General features: G+C 41.5%; 1 protein-coding gene across 4 annotated transcripts in view; it reads right to left on the reverse strand.

The window, feature by feature from the left end:
- Positions 1–16,886, reverse strand: part of LOC137533983 (solute carrier family 22 member 15-like) — a 538,432-nt gene that overhangs the window by 282,802 nt on the left and 238,744 nt on the right. The window lies entirely within an intron of this gene.

Here is a 16,886-nt window from a genome sequence, read left to right on the forward strand (position 1 = left end):
CTTAAAGGTGCAATATGGCGAACAATTGTAAAATGTAAAATATGTACAAATATAGACAAAAAAGAAGTACATTTTTTCCACAGTAAAATTAGCCATAAATTACTTTTCTCCTATGTTGCTGTCACTTACACTAGGTAGTTGAAATCTAACAGAAGTGACAGGTTTTAAACTAGTCCATCTCTCCATTGGGGATTCTCAGCAAGGATTTTATAAAGATATTCCCTAAAAAGCATTTAAACAATGATGCTGGCCAGCTTCCCTGCTTGCTACAAAGTTTTTGGGCAGTTGGATGAAGCAACTGCCATACGCCAAGTGCTTTTGAAAATACATAATTCCCTGAGAATCCCCTATGAAGAGATGGACTAGTCCAAAACATGTCACTTCTGTCAGATTTGTACTACCTACTGAAGGTAGGTCATCAAAAAAAAAATGTTCTGTTGATGGCAGCCAGCTTTTGGCAGATTCACAGTTACAGTGGTGTAACTGTGAAAGTGCACCCCTCTCTCCCTGTAGGAGTATTGATACCCAGGAAAAGCTGGCAGCCCCAACTTTTCTAAGAATGCAACCACACAAAATCCAGGATCACCCAAGGGGAGACAGGTTTGTTATCTCCACCTGCCTGATCGGATGGTTGCTTCTTCAGCAACCCTATTCTGTGAGTACCATTCCATCCTCTTCCTTCCATTCAGTATATACTGCACCATTTGGGCCCCTGTTATCTCTCTGTGTTTTTCCGTGACATCTACCTCTACATTTCACGTGAGAGAGAACATTTCTGTTGCTACGTATTAACAAAAAATACATTCAATTGCAATTGATTTAATGCTCCATATGGCAAAAAACAAAAAAACACATTAACCTGTCAAAAAGGCCTACACGCTACTATATATAATAAGCTTAATTGCAGCTTTAAATGGTAAAGTTCACGAGTACTTACGGTAGCTTTACGTAGAAGGTTCCTCTTAAAAGAAAATCAGGTTATGGGGCAAAGCCACAACGGAATGGCCATCTGCAACCTATAAAAAGTAATAGTAACTCGTCCCAAGTAGCACGGGGTAAATGATAACAGGCTGCTAAAAGGGAAGATTCATACTGTGTCAGGTGAGCTTAGGTGACCTTCTCAGGTCACTGTTAAAAGGGGGTGTACATTTATCCATATACATAAGTGATGACTCTTCCTTAGAAGCTCATAGCCAGTCTACCTTTCGTGCAGTTTCCCTGGAAATTAAAATTCAACTTCAGTAGCTTCAAACCTTTAGCTAGAAGGCCATTTACCCTCATTAATTCTGGAACCAGACAGCATCAAAGCAATCCAACTTCATCAATAAATTAGGTGAAGATGTAAGAGGGTGACTTACAGTGGCTTGAAATCTAACTCCTTCAATAAATTAGATAATTACATGCGAGTCTCGCAAGGCACATTCAAATATGGAAAACCTATGCTATGATCATCTGAATGCTTTTAATATTTCACACTCTCAAGTAAAAATAACACTAAAGGAAACAGACACAAAACTTAACTAGACAAAATAGAGGGCTGTCAATTGATATTACGCCACACATTGAGAAGTCCTTTTTATGTGGACAGCCTCAGATGTCTGCTTAAGATGTCCGTGCCTCTCCACCTGCCAACCTCCGTCTCATCAGGCTGAGCAATGTGTATAGAGTCCACTTTGGTGAAAATGATAAAGCCAGTTGAGTTGGCTACAGAATGAGCTGGCTGCATACAGACAGCTTTTACTCCATGCCTCTATTTTTGTTAAAACATGGGAAACGTACCAGACTCTCCATAGCAGCGGCATGGAAACAGATAGCCCCACCTACAATTTTAGAGGTAAAAGCTAAAATTACCTGGTATAAAACAATGGAACAGATGACAGCTTCCTTAAGAGACTTTGAAGATCGATTTCACAAGATCTGGGACGTTTAATTCCTCGGACTATATACCTCCCTAATTCTCCATATGACCCAACACCCCCCCCAGCAATCCCACTGCGTACCTACCCAATCGCCAAAGAGGAACCTGGATACCATCCTGTTTGTTAATTTTGTCAGAGATCTAACTTCTCCATTCCTCCCTTATATACCCAATTAATGGATCATTTTAGGTCCTTCCTACTATCTCTATATAGCTCTAACCTCCCATGAGGTAATTTAGAAGCTGCTATGCAAGATATTTGCCCATTGCGACTCAAGTAATCTTTTAGTTTTTTAAGTTCCTTGGTTGATCTTTCGTAATAGTTATACTTATCTTTCCTTACCTCGCTCCCATGTCCCTTCCTCCCCCCCCCCCCCCCCCCCACCCCACTATACAGCATTCTCTACCCCCCTATGGACACTATTCTGTTTAATGATACTGCTCCGCCAGAGTAGATTGTTGTATAAGCCACATGAAGACTAGCTGAAGATCCTGTTACATTATGGTCACTTGACCACTCATTTCTTAATCTGTTATGACCTGTGTTATACTTGTCTTTTTTCTGGTCTTCATGTACTATCATAACTGTTTAATAAAAACCGGTGTTACAAAAAAAAAAAAAAAAAAACATGGGAAACAAGGAGAAAATGGTAAAACAAAGGGCTGTTGGACATCCAGGCACAATCTGACCAGGCTCCTTGCAAGTTAGGGGCAGACAGCACCAAAAGAAACAGAAACGTCATGTTTCTCCAGCTTGCTCGAGCACCAGACTAGTTTAACAAATTAACATCGTTTGGTTGCAAAAAGACATCCGTCCATCAAGTTCAACCAGAAGGGAAAAAAAAAAACAAAAAAACATCCTGAACCTGAACATGACCCAGTTGATCAAGCGCTAGGCCAAAATATCTAACAAGGCTTTGGCCAATTATTCTTGAAAGGGAACAATTACTTCCCAACTCCAGATGGCAGTCAGATAATTCCCTGGATTAACTCTCCCGGAAATTACTAGCAATTGTATGCCCTCCAATGCAAAGAAAGCATCCAAGCCCTCTTTAAATGCAGATATACAGTTTGCCATAACTCCTTCCTGAGGTAAGAGGTTCCTGATTTTAACCACTCTCACTGTAAAGGACCCCTTTCTAAATGGCAAAAACATTTTTCCTCCATACGCAGATCATGACCCCTTGTCCGTTATACAACCATAGGGTCAAAAAGCTCCTCTGCCAAGCTTTCTGTATTACCCTCTGATGTATTTATACATGTTAATCAGGTCACTTCTCAGTCACTTTTTTTCCAAGTTAAATAAGCCCAGCTTGTCCAACCTTTCTTGGTAACGTTGTACAAAACAATCATTAGTGAGAGCTTTAGATGAGTGCTTATGACTGATCACTGTACAGACATGTTGCAGTCTGCTCTAAAGACGAGGGAAGAATGAGGGGGAAAAACAGGAGGCTGCGCTCCAAGGCAGTAACTGTAAGAGCACTATGACATTCAGTTGAGTTGTGTACAATGTAGCAGACAGCTAAAAGGGAGACCATTGACTTTAAGGGATGCCTACTCTCACTGTAGACTTCCACCTGAAACCATCACAAACCATTATATTACGTGATGAAAATGTAGCATGTACATCATTTATATAACTCTTCAAAGATCTAGCAAGAGAAAAAGGATAAGCCTAGAGGCTGATAGTAGGCATACGTGAAATACAGGCGCCAAGAAAAAAAATGGGGCGCAGGGAAACTGCTGCTAGTAGTACATCGGTATATTTAAACAACTTAAAAAACTTTAAGACCCAGGAAACCACAATACAAATCTGGCAACATGTTTAGGAACAGCGTGTTCACAAACTCGACAGCATTCAGGCATTTGCCAGAATATTCACTTCTTATGCCTGAGTTCAGAAAAAGCCCTATAAGTGACCCTGAATGCAAGCGTTTTATACATACCTGGGACTTCCTCCAGCCCCCTCCGCACTGATCGCTGCCACAATGTCTTCCTCTGCCTTCTCATTCTTCTGCTACAAGCCCCGTTAGCCAGGCCAGTTGCTCCTGTGACTGGGAGTGCTACTGCGCAGAACCCTCCCAGCCACGGGAGCGAGATGGGGGGGAATGTGTACACCCGCACTGCACATGTGCCGACTATTAACCACTTCGCGATGATCCGTCGCATTAAAACATCCTTTTGGAGCCTTTTAACGGCTCCAGGACGTTTTAATGCGTCGCTCGCCCTTGCACCGCTCGTACCATCTGGACATAGAGATCCGTGATCAGTGGCCATGTCCATTCATAATACAGGAAGTAGTTGAAGCATGTAAAATGTAAATTAAAAAAAGTTAACGCTTCCTGGTAAACAGGACAGTGTTTGCAGTGCCATCTAGTGGTGAAAAAGTAAAATACACACACCCCACACACATAATAAAAAATTAATAATTAATCCCTTCCACTTCCAAAGCCCTTGTAAAAAAAATACATAAATAGTTGCCCTAGGGACTCTTTTTATATATGTATGTCATGAGGGTATATTACAGATTTTATTATGCAAAGGCTTTTAATTATTGACTGGACAAAAAAAAATATTTAGAAGTAAAATATGGTCGCCATACATTAGGGATAGGGACATAATTTAAACGATGTAATAACCGGGACAAATGGGCAAATAAAATACGTGGGTTTTAATTATGGTAGCATGCTTTATTTTAAAACTATAAAGGCTGAAAACTGAGAAATATTTTTTTTTCCCCGTATCATTGCAGTGAAAATGTGTTTAGAATAAAAATTCTTAGCAAAATATACTACCCAAAGAAAGCAGTGGTTAAAAAAACAAGGTGGTGGTGCCTAACACTAAGATGGGGGTGGTGCTTAACCTCAAGACCCCCCTGGTGGTGCCTAACCCTAAGACCCTAAGGTGGTGCCTAAACCTAATAACCCCCCTAGTGGTGCCTAACGCTAATACCCCTCCGGTGGTGCCTAACCTTAACACCTACCGATACCCGCTAACAATAATACAATATATTTCAATTTAATCGCAGACGACTGCTAAATAGAGTAACAGCTATCTATATTACGATAAATAACAATTGCACCCATTTTTGGCCGCAACTTTTTAACTGCTCTTTTTCACACCTAAGTTTTCTTGGAACATCCTTTATCAAGAAAGTGCCTCTTACCACTGGATAAATTGGTGCAAATGGGAATGTCACGAATCGAATAGTAAACACATTACTTAGTGTGCTCAGTGTTGTAGCCACTGGTTGGTAAAATTTTCAGTGTCACACAGGCAAAAACCTCATATCAAAAGTAGTGTTTTTTCAATTAAAAAGTGACAGCAGGAAGGTGGTTACAAAGCATGCAGCCCACTACGGCTTGCCCTGCAAAGGTTGAGAGAGGTGAGTAAACCCCCCCCTTTTCAGCTATGAGCCAGAAATTTAGGGCCGACTTGTATACAAGTCGTCCCCTAAACTTATTTAATGAGTCAGACCTAAATCTCCAGACTTATAATAGAGTATTAATGGTCATTTTAAGCAATATACACGCCTGGCATAGCTGCTGATGCTTTGCCTCCATTACTTTTATCCAGAAACCCTGAACAAGCATGCAGATCAGATTTTTGTTGACAAAAAAAATCTGACTAGATTAGCTGCAGGTTTGTTTCAGGTGTGTGGTTCAGACAAGACTGCAGCCAAAAACATCAGCAGGACTGCCAGGCAGCTGGTATTGTTTAAAAGGAAATACAGATGTCAGCCTCCATATACCTCTTGCTTCAGGGTTCACTTTAAAATAGTGAACCCGAGCCGAAGCTCAGGTCAAAAAGGGAATCATTTCCTAAGAAGGAAGGTTCTGGAACCTATAAAAACTTCCCGAGTCCCAAAGTCAGATTAAGACCATACTGGGCCCTGTGCAGAGCAATGACTTTGGGTTTCCACCCGGTTTTAAATTGAAAGGGAGCTCCGGTAAGTTTGAAGATCGAAGTCCAACAGGCAATGGAAGACCTCAATTCATTATACAGTAGGAGCAACCCAACTTTATTCTGCAGGCCGCACTTTTGTTATCAGACAGATGTGTGGTTTCCAACTCCACAGAAACCAAAATTAAACAGCTGGGTTACCAAGATACTAAACTTTAAAAGGTACCTGTAGGAAAACATGCCTCAAGGAGTACTAATCTGGGGATAAGGAAGCCTCAGGGTCCTCCAGAGGCTTCTTCCATTCTCCTACACAAGTGTTGTTCCAGTTTGTCCATTGGCTGAAGTCCACCACAGTTCAAATGTATACTGCAGGCCAAGCAGGGTAACACTTCTAACAGCATGCTGACCAGCAACACATTTCTGCTACTTTTTTTTTAGCTAGTTCATTACTGCCCCTAAAGAAAATCACTAAAGCAGAACAAAAACTATACATTTTATACATGTAACACCTGACACAATGACACCTACTGTAGAAAATGTCTGAAAAAAATCCAAAAGCATCCACAGAGGTAAGGAGATTAACCACTTGGGGACCGGCCACTTAAAGTGAACCTCCGGACTAAAAAATCTACTCAGCAGAACTGAAAAGGCTTGCTGTTTCTTTAACAGTTTCACAGCATCAGAAGTTTGTTTTTCTTACCAAAGCATCATTTTTAGCTGCATTTTTACCTAAGCTCCACCCATCAATGGGTGCAAAGCATGATGGGATTTCCTATGTTGTTATTCACGTTGCCTAGCAACTGGGAGAGGTGCTCAGGACACAGGACGGTTGGAACTGTGTCTCATGCTCCCTGTCACCTCCTTTCAACCAAAAAGATGGCTGCCCTTATGAAATGAAACATTTGCCTGTTCTTTTAAAACAGTGAGTGTAAGAGATTATATTACCTATTTTAATTAACATAACTAATGTAACTTAATGATAGTATGTTTGTTTAGGCTGGAGTTCCTCTTTAACCTCCCTTCGGGACCAGAGCCGTTTGCCTGGCTCAGATCCCTCTAGTTTAGATAGCCAGGGATAGGTATTCCCTGTATAGTCAGGCATGGTTGTCCGCCGGTTAGGTTGGTGTCTCCAGCGCAGGCAGCCTCCATTACTCACCTCCTCCATTACTCACCTCCTTGGGTCCTGAGATGAGCAGCTTTCCGGCATCCTCTCTTCCCGACATGCAGCCTTGCACTGCCGCTAAGTTCCGGGTCCCGGCTTGAAGTCGTCAAGCCGGGACCCAGAACTTAGTGGCAGAGTGAGGATGGATGCCAGGCAAAGCGGAGGGGAGCAATGATCGCCGCGGGAGCGTCAGGAAGGCGAGTAGATCCTCTTCTTCCTTCAGCCGCTGCGCTTCAGTGATCACTATGATCTGCGGCAATCACAGTGATCACGTGATCAGGAGCTAATCGCCATGGCTCCTGATCAGTGAGGGGATATGTTGGCTGTCATATGAGAGCTGACTCTCCACCACTGGGTGCGTGCGATTGTGTTGGGAGCAGGAGGGGAGACTTCAAGGACGTTAGAGTTACGTCCTATCAGCCACAGACAGAACGTAACTAACATTCTTGGTCCCAAAGAGGTTAAATGGCACTTACAATGTTTATCAAACTTCAAGTCTAGAATAATAATATCAATACAGCTGTAATACTCCAGCACTATTAGAAAGGGCAGGAGACCATCACATAAAAGGTCAAATACAATCAACAATACCATGAATCATTTTTTAAATAACGGCATTTAATAACTGGGCCATAGCTAGTAGTCAAGCACATACTGTACTTGCAAAATGGAAGAAATGAACAAAATAAATGAAAGCTCGACAATTTTATATTTTTACTGCACAGAATGTTTGGAACAGCAATTAACAAGGGATGTGTTGATAAGCTGACAAGTAGTCTACACACATTATTGATTAAAGAGAATCTGTCACTAAAAGAATATTAAATTTGTTGAAAGTTGTGAAATGTTCCCAATATGTTACAGTTGCCGAAAAATGTTTCTTGCTTTTTTCTGAAGAGGTAATTAACCTAACTGTTGCTGAAAATGATTCCTCCTACATCTGCTATATATCAGTTATTTTCTAGCTTAGAGCAAACCTGTACTGACAATATGTGTTAATTATAATCATGTGGCGCTGTCCCCTTTACTTTATCTGCATTCTTGGTTTCCTCCATTACGACTCCTGTTCAGAGTTATTGCTGATTATTTAATTCCATCTAGCCATAAGTGATGTGTGTCTTCAGCTGTGCTGTCACACCAGAGCTGTTACCGTGTGCAAACAGATTTGTACTGAGCATGCTCGAGTTCAATTATCGTGCATGCCCAGTGAGATAAAAGCTTGTGCATGTCTTCTTTCCTTTGTGCTCAGTGCAAATTCTCTAGTTCATGGCCATGGCTGTAGTGGGAGAGGATGGCTGAGGACTGATGGCACTTCCTGCTAAATGGATTAAACTGCCCACCCAGTCGAATAAAATATTCCTTACTAATGGGGAATAGGACAGATACTGAAGGAAACAGACAGCAGGAAGGTAAGTTAAGGACATCATCTATCATCTGATTAAACTATTGTGCCATAGAACTATTTGGTTTATTTTTCCTTTCATGGAAAAAAAATTGGCAGTAAGCTCAATTTCCTTTTAAGTCCGCATGTGGAGTGGTTCTATGGCTGGAGAACCACTGGAGAGCATTTTTCGGGTTGCTTTCATTTTTAAAAATTGCCCCCATTCACTAGTATTAAAATCACAGCAAAATAGCTGCGATCGCGATTTTTTGAATGAATTTGCGATCGCATCTATTCTGCTGCAGTTTTACAGCAATTTTTAATGTGAGTGTGACGGGGCCCAAACGGTTCGCATGCGAACGCGAACTGCGAACTTTGCGATCGAACGCAAACTATATGCGAGTTCGACCTGCCCCCTATACTACATCATTAGGGTCAACTTTGACCATCTACATCACAGTCAGCAGACACATGATAGCCAATCAGGCTACACTCCCTCCTGGAGTGTCCTCGCCTCCCCCCCCCCCCCCCCCCTCAGTGTCTGCCATTTCACCCACTTGTGTGGCTGCAGTAATTAGAAAAGGGAGAGCTTGCTGCAGAGACATTAGGGAAAGCTTAGTTAGGTTCTTGTTAGGCTTGTTAGCTTGCTCCTTACTGATACTTATTGCTAAAAAGCACTCCTCAACAGCTCTTTTGAGAGCTAATGTTGTTCTCGTGATCTATTTTTTTTTTTGTGTGTGCGTGTCCCACAGACACTTGTTGCATATACAGCCCTGTCAGTCAGTCGCAGCTGGCCCTTGGCCCCTTGGTAATTCCTACTGTGCCACTGCCAGGCCCAGCACATTCAGTGACTACCTGTTCACGGTACCTGTGTGTATGACAGCTGAAAATTTGTAATACCAATCCCTGCATACCTGTTCAGTGCACCTACCTACGTGACCGCACTGTGTTATATACCAGTCACTGCACCTGTTCACGGTACCTGTGTGTGTGTGACAGCTGCACATTGTATTGATACCAGTCACTGCACACCTGTTCACTGCACCTGTGTGACTGCACATTGTATTAGTCAAGTCAGTGCATACCTTACATTTCATTCCCCCCCGATATGGGGAAAACAGGCAGAGGCAGGCCACCTGGCAGGTCTGTTCGAGGTCGTGCTGTCGTGATTTTGTGCGGCCCTGGACCAAAGTATGGATTTTTCCCTGGGACTTTTGGCGTGTATCCAACTCTGCCATGCCCCCCTCCAGGTATTAGACCCCTTGAAACATCTTTTCCATCAGTTTTGTGGCCAGCATAAAGGTTTCTAGTTTTCAATTTTTTACCTTTGAAGTCTATTGCGGTTTGCGAAAGTTCGCACGAACCGAACATTTTGCTGAAGTTCGCGTTCGAGGTTCATGAACTGAAAATCGGAGGTTCGAGCCATCTCTTCCCAGGAGTTGCCCGTATGCCTCTCATACTTCTCAATGAGCAGCCTGATATTCTGCTATGTTCACACTGAAGTTCCTTGATACATGGTTTTAAAGAAGTTTCACATTTTTATTTTTTTTCTGTTTAGAGCGTCATAGAACACATTCACCATGGAACATATTCTTCTGATCAGCCCACAGGAAGGATAAAGAAAGGGTCAAACTTCTTATCAGTGAAGTATTTGGTTATAGATTGAGTCATCTTTTCAATTTTAGAGGATTCTACAAGAAGGAATTCATTAGGCTTCTATGAGGAGCTGGTGGGTGGCAGCATTATATTCTCAAGAGCTATGATAACCGTAGTGTGGTCAGACCATGAAATCTTAGTTGAATAGGAGGATAATAGCATGGGGAGAAGAGAAGGGTTGATAAAAAGAGTAGAGTTGATAAAAATAAACTATTCTTCTACATGATTTGCATGAATGGGAGTAAAAGGTGTCCCCTTTCATCTCTGTGATGCAACCTCCACTTGTCCAATTCATTAAACTCATTTTCCATTCTTCAAGAAGCCTAATCCTTGCTGTAGGATATTATGTTGCCATTTGCTGTATTTGTTGAATGTGGGAGGACTAGGGATGAATTATGGTCTTCTGCAGTAATAGGTGTCCCCAGTTTATTATTAGCTATTAAAGTGGACTTGAACTCTTGCACAGGACAGAATGAAAACAGAGAAATGCACCCTGTATGAATTTAGAGAGAGTTTAGCCCGTCTAATTCCCTAATCATCTGTGCCTAATCACCACTGTAATTTGATCTCTCAGCTGTGTCAGCTCATGAATCTCCTCTGCCATGGCAGAGCAGCTAATTTGTAAACACAGGATAGTAAACCTATGTCTGCTTCCATGAAAGCAGGAAGAAGACACTTCAGATTTATTGCAGGATTTGTAACAGCTGTAACGGAGGAATGTTTTTCGTTAAAGATTATTATTCAGTTGTATTTTTATTTTTATTTTTTTAGGAGCAGAGGAAGTTCCAAGTTCATGTCCATTTAAATTAGGTAAGGTTAACCCAAAAAAGGGTTTACTGTATATAGTGTGTATTGGTTTATTAAAGTTTCTAAAGTCTGCCAGTGAGCATGATGAACCTGGCCAGTGGATCCATGAGAACGCTCTTCTCAAAAGTAATCACCTTACTGATCAGAATGTTGGTTCAGCATCATTTGGCAGCATTAGAAGGATAGTATGCCTCGGAACAACTTAATCTGAAACATCAGTATGGAGTCTCTTATACTCTCAAAAGTCAGTGGCTTAGCTAAGGAGCTATGGGCCCGATGCAAGTTTTACATGGGGCCTCCCAAGCACTATATACATAACAATTGATACGGTGCACCAAAACCTGCCAAGGATTTCCACACTGTCAGAGGTGTAAGAAGGGGATGGGGAAACAGCTTGTTAATGATCAATACTTTTTAAAGCATCTATAGAAGTGATTATTACCAGCACAGGACCAATAGAGAGCTAATGTGGTTAAGGTCGGGTCCCTCGGGGCCCTTCTGGCACAAGGGCCCCGATGCGGTCACAACCTCTGCACTCCCTATTGCTACACCACTGCTAAAATTCTTGTGTTTATAACCGTTTTAGAATATGTGAGAGGATACATATTCCTGGAGTTGGATGATTTTTGTACCCACTGTATCGACTCCACAGCCCTGGATGCAAACCTTGGACTGTGGAATAGAAGCCACAACTTCTATTTGGCTGAGCAAACACTACTTCTGGATGAGTCAGCAGATATTCTTTCTATATTGGGGTACAGCTTTGATTTTCCTGTATAAATCGTTGGTTGTTACGATAAAAAATGTCAGTTAAACATATCATATAGGAGACACACACAGTGATATTTGAGAAGTGAAATGAAGTTTATTGGATTTACAGAAGTGCTCAATAATTGTTTAAACAAAATTAGGCAAGTGCATAAATTTGGGCACCACAGAAAAGAAATCAATATTTAGTAGATCCTCCATTTGCAGAAATTACAGCCTCTGAACGCTTCCTGTAGGTTCCAATGAGAGTCTGGGTTCTGATTGAAGGTATTTTGGACCATTCCACTTTACAAAACCACTCTAGTTCATTCAGGTTTGATGGTTTCCGAGCATGGACAGCTCTCTCATAGCTTAACTCACACCACAGATGTTTTATTATATTCAGGTCTGGGGACTGAGATGGCCATTCCAGAACGTTGTACTTGTTCCTCTGCATGAATGCCTTAGTGGATTTGGAGCAGTGTTTAGGGTCGTTGTCTTGTTGAAATATCCAGCCCCGGCACAACTTCAGCTTTGTCACTGATTCCTGGACATTGGTCTCCATAATCTGCTGATACGGAGTGGAATCCATGCAATCTCAACTTTGACAAGATTCCCAGTCCCTGCACTGGCCATACAGCCCCACAGCATGATGGAACCACCACATTTTACTTTAGGTAGCAGGTGTATTTCTTGGAATGCTGTGTTCTTTTTCCTCCATGTATAACACCCCTTGTTATGCTCAAATAACTCAATTTCAGTATCATCAGTCCACAGCACCTTATTCCAAAATGAAGCTGGCTTGTCCAAATGTGCTTTAGCATACCTCAAGCTTCTCAGTTTGTGCTGTGGACGGAGAAAAGGCTTCCTCTGCATCACTCCTGCATACAGCATCTCCGTGTGTAAAGTGCGCCGAATGGTTCAACGATGCACAGTGACTCCATCTGCAGCGAGATGATGTTGTAGGTCTTTAGTGTTGGTCTGTGGGTTGACTGACTGTTATCACCATTCATCACTTCTGTCTATCCAAAATTTTTCTTGGTCTGCCACTTCAAGCCTTAACTTGAACTGAGCCCATGGTCTTCCATTTCCTCAATATGTTCCTAACTGTTGAAACAGAAAGCTGAAATCTCTGAGACAGCTTTCTGTATTCTTCCCCTAAACCATGATGGTGATCAATCTTTGTCTTCAGGTCATTTTAGAGTTGTTTTGAGACCCCCATGTTGCTACTCTTCAGAAAAAATAAAAATGAGGGGAAATTACAACTCACCCCCTTAAATACTCTTTCTCATAATTGGATTCACCTTTGTATGTAGGTCAGGGGTCACTGAGCTTACCAAGCCAATTTGAGTTCCAATAATTAGTTCTAAAGGTTTTGGAACCAATAAAATGAAAACCGTGCCAAAATGTATGCACCTGCCTAATTTTAAACAATTATTGCGCATTTTTTGTAAATCCAAAAACTTAATTTCACTTCTCACATATCACGGTGTGTGTCTCCTATATGATATATTTAACTGACATTTTTTATCGTAACAACCAGCGATTTATAGAGGAAAATCATGATGATTAAGAAGGTTGCCCAAACTTTCGCATTTCACTGTATATTGGGAGAGGTGACCTATATGAGAGAGACAACTTTGCATACCTATACTGGGGCGGGGCAATCAAATCAATATCCTTGTGTGCCTGCTATGGAAGTGACACAATATTGAAGAAATTATAGAAATAAAAACGTGGGGGCAGACTTAAGAGCTATCCAACTAGCAGACATAATTAATGCAGTACAAGGAAAATATTTTTAGAGGTCTGTCAACAAGTGCCGAGATGCTAATGGCTACTTAAGTGCTTCGATTTGCATAAACTTTAACATGCACTCGTCCTACACTTACTTTTTTAACTCTGAAAAAAGCTGAGAAAATTAATTGCCAATTAAAATAAATGTAAAATCTCCGAAAGCAGTAAAGGTCATAGAGGCTATTACAGGTCTGTGGATCATTTTCTTTTCCCAGGGATTAAATGAGTTGTTCAACCTTTCATAAGAGAATATACCCAAACACTAAAGGATGATTTGTCTATATGGAGAAAATCTAGGATAGCAGGCAGCCTGCCTGGAATGCATGATTAAGAGACGTTCGCTTCCAAAATTGGGGTTTATATAGCTGCCTAATTGCCGCCACATAAATTAAGAAGACATAAGGATTTTCTCTAAGTAGCATGTTGAGTTTGAGCAATGAATTTTTAAAACTTGCTGACTCTCCACTAGCCATTTTCCTTTAAAGTTTCTCGCTACTGAGAAACTCTCATTCCAATGTTAATTGTGATTCGAGTCAATAACAATTTATGCCATATCTGAGGAGTTACAAGGAGGACTGGCACTGTGTCTGGATCCAATGCGCCATTATGTACATTACCATGCTGCACAAATAGATAGAAATACTTTACTTCGTTATTTATTTGCTTTTATAACACTCATTTCATGTTGTGTACTGAAGAGTAAGACAGGAATTAAACCAACAGCCGCCTGAGCTGCAGGATTATTGTCTAATAGTACAAGGTAATAGAGACTCCGGCAGAGGGACATGCCACGGCTGGTAATATATGAGCATATTGATATGGCACAGAAGATTAAAACAAAGATTCGCGAGCAGAACATAAATGGATTGCAGCAATTCCGGTGCTGTATCGATTTTCTTTTCCCGTACAAACAAGACTTAATGCCTAAATAAACCCTAAATTAAACAAGACAAATTCTCAAAGCAATCGTGTTGATTAGTCTAAATTATAAGTATTACCTTTTGAACGGAGCTTTTCAAATTGAAAAAAAAAACCTATTGTGTAGCTATGCTTGCCTGCAGCTGGGCACCTATATATACAGGCATAAAGTGGACATAAACTCTTGCACAGCACACAATGAACGAACACGGTAAATCCAGCGCTGGAGACTTAGGCGCAGCAGCGCAGGAGACTTGGGCGCAGCCGGTGCCACCATAGGCCGTAATAGGAACTACGGCTATCGCAGGCACAGGGAGTAACTTCAGCGCCGTCAGAAGACGGACCTGAAGTTGCTTTTAAAACAATAATTCGGCTTCCATTCCCCCACTATCCATGTCGGCCTGGAGGGGGAATAGTAATTAACACGGCCCGGACTTGTGCGGCAGCAGGATCAGCCATATACTGGCTGTGTCCTGCGCCCAAGTCTCCGGCGCCGTTCTCTCTCGTACGCCACAATGAAACGTTTTCTTTCCACATATAACTGCTGGAGAACTCCATGGCTCATATGCAATTAACTTTCTCCTGAGTTTTCTCCTAGGAGATTTAAACTTGTCGCTAAAATGCCTTTTGAGGCACCAGAAAGCAAAAAAAATTCTCAAAATAATTTTGATGGTACTTATTCACTCACTTTCCAGTACTTTTCCAGTTGAAAAAGGATTGAAAGTTATTTTAAACAAAGGATGAAAAAGTATCTCCTACGAGAAAAAATGAATTGCATATGGGACTAGGACTCTGAGAAGTGGGTGTTTCTTTAGCTACATCAGGGTGTAATTAGACTTATCAGTAGTAGCTGTAAATGAGAGTGCCGTGGCTCTTCTGGTACAGGAAAAAACGGAGGCTTTAACCCTTTCTGTGCTCTGAAAGTCAATCCAGTCAAAACTTCACAGTTTAAGGATTTTTATAAATTGTAATGAAGAATATTTTTTTCTCTAAAGGTTATTATGCTGTGCTTAATCTTTGACAGGAGAGAGGAAGTCCTGAGTTTAAATCCTTTTAAAGAACTCTGCTGCCTACACACAGATTACTCTTAAAGTAAACCCAAGGTGAGAGTGTTGTGGAGGCTGCCATATTTATTTCGTTTTAAACAATACCAGTTGCCTGGCAGCCCTACGGATCTATTTGGTAGCAGTAGTGCCAGGCAACTTGTATAGCTTAAAAGGAAATAAATATGGCAGCCTCCATATCACACTCACTTTCACAGACTGAGGTCTTACAACTGGTCCCTTTATACTTCCTGTTAAATACAAGTCCCGTCTCCTCATGCAGACTACATGATTTGTACTGTAATGCAGGGGTGCTGGACAATGTTATGTATTGTGGCATTTATTCTTCCTACTTTGTCACATGGTCATACCTGACTGACCACCATCTGAATCCAAACAGGAGAAGAAGCAAGCTTTGCTGCGATGTCATGAATATCTGACTCATGAAATAGGTATTCTGTTCACCTCTTTGCTTCTGTATACGGTTTGAACTCACTTATCCTGATTGCTATCAGAATTTAATTCACTAATTAATTCAATAAAATGATGCCTAAAGAAGAACAGTAAAATGGGATCATACAAAGTAAAAAACCCTTCATTATTTAAAGCGAACCCGAGCTGAAGCTCGTGTTCAAAATTAGATATTTGCCCTGACGAGAGGGAAGCCTCAGGATCCTGTTGAGGCTTCCCTCAGTGGTCCGAAGCACCTCATTGCTGAGTGCAGCCCCCCTCCATATCATAGCTGTGTAGCTCCTCTTCCTCTATCATGGCCACGCAGGAGACGCAAGGCCGCCCACGTAGGCACAGCAGCACGGAGTTCCGGCTTACTGTGCATGCGCGGTTGGGCTCGGCCAGCTATTGCGCAGCCACGCTGGAGGAAGAGGAGGGCCGTTATCAGCGAACAACAGAGTAGCAAAGAAAACCGCAACAGGATCCTGCAGCTTCCCTCTCTTAAAGCGGACCCAAACCAAACATTTTTGTAATGCAAAATATTTAGTTGCACCACTCTGACACATACAAATATAAATAAACACTCCTTCAAGCCTATAAGCATTTCAGTGCTTGCTTTTCACCCTTCTCTTTTGATAACTAGGGTTATACAGTTGGCAGCCATTACTTCTGAGCTTCGTAGGAGGTTTTAGATTGTGGGCGTTTGTCATCAGCTACCCTCCCTCACAGGGGCGTCGTCTATGTGAAATCTCACACAAGCTGAGATCACATCCCCTGTGACATCATCAGTAGCAGCCTGTGTTTTGTTTTTTATCTCCTCCACCAGTCTGCCGGATTCTGTCCTGGCAATATGAAAGGAAGGGAGGGGTTCCTCCAATAAATGTTAAATATTTCATATTTGTCATCATGCAGCTGAAAAAAGGCTGCTATTTATTATAATAATTTAGAAAGTAGATTTTATTTCTGAAATCTTGTATTTTTAAATTTGGGTCCACTTTAAGGTATCTGATTTTGTACCTGAGCTTCGGCTCAAGCAGTGGAGATTGGGCAATTATCACACCACTTGATGAATGATCGATGCACCAGGGGTGCTTTTTTTTTACG

The sequence above is a fragment of the Hyperolius riggenbachi genome, chromosome 10, assembly GCF_040937935.1.
Source record: "Hyperolius riggenbachi isolate aHypRig1 chromosome 10, aHypRig1.pri, whole genome shotgun sequence".
NCBI lineage: Eukaryota > Metazoa > Chordata > Amphibia > Anura > Hyperoliidae > Hyperolius > Hyperolius riggenbachi.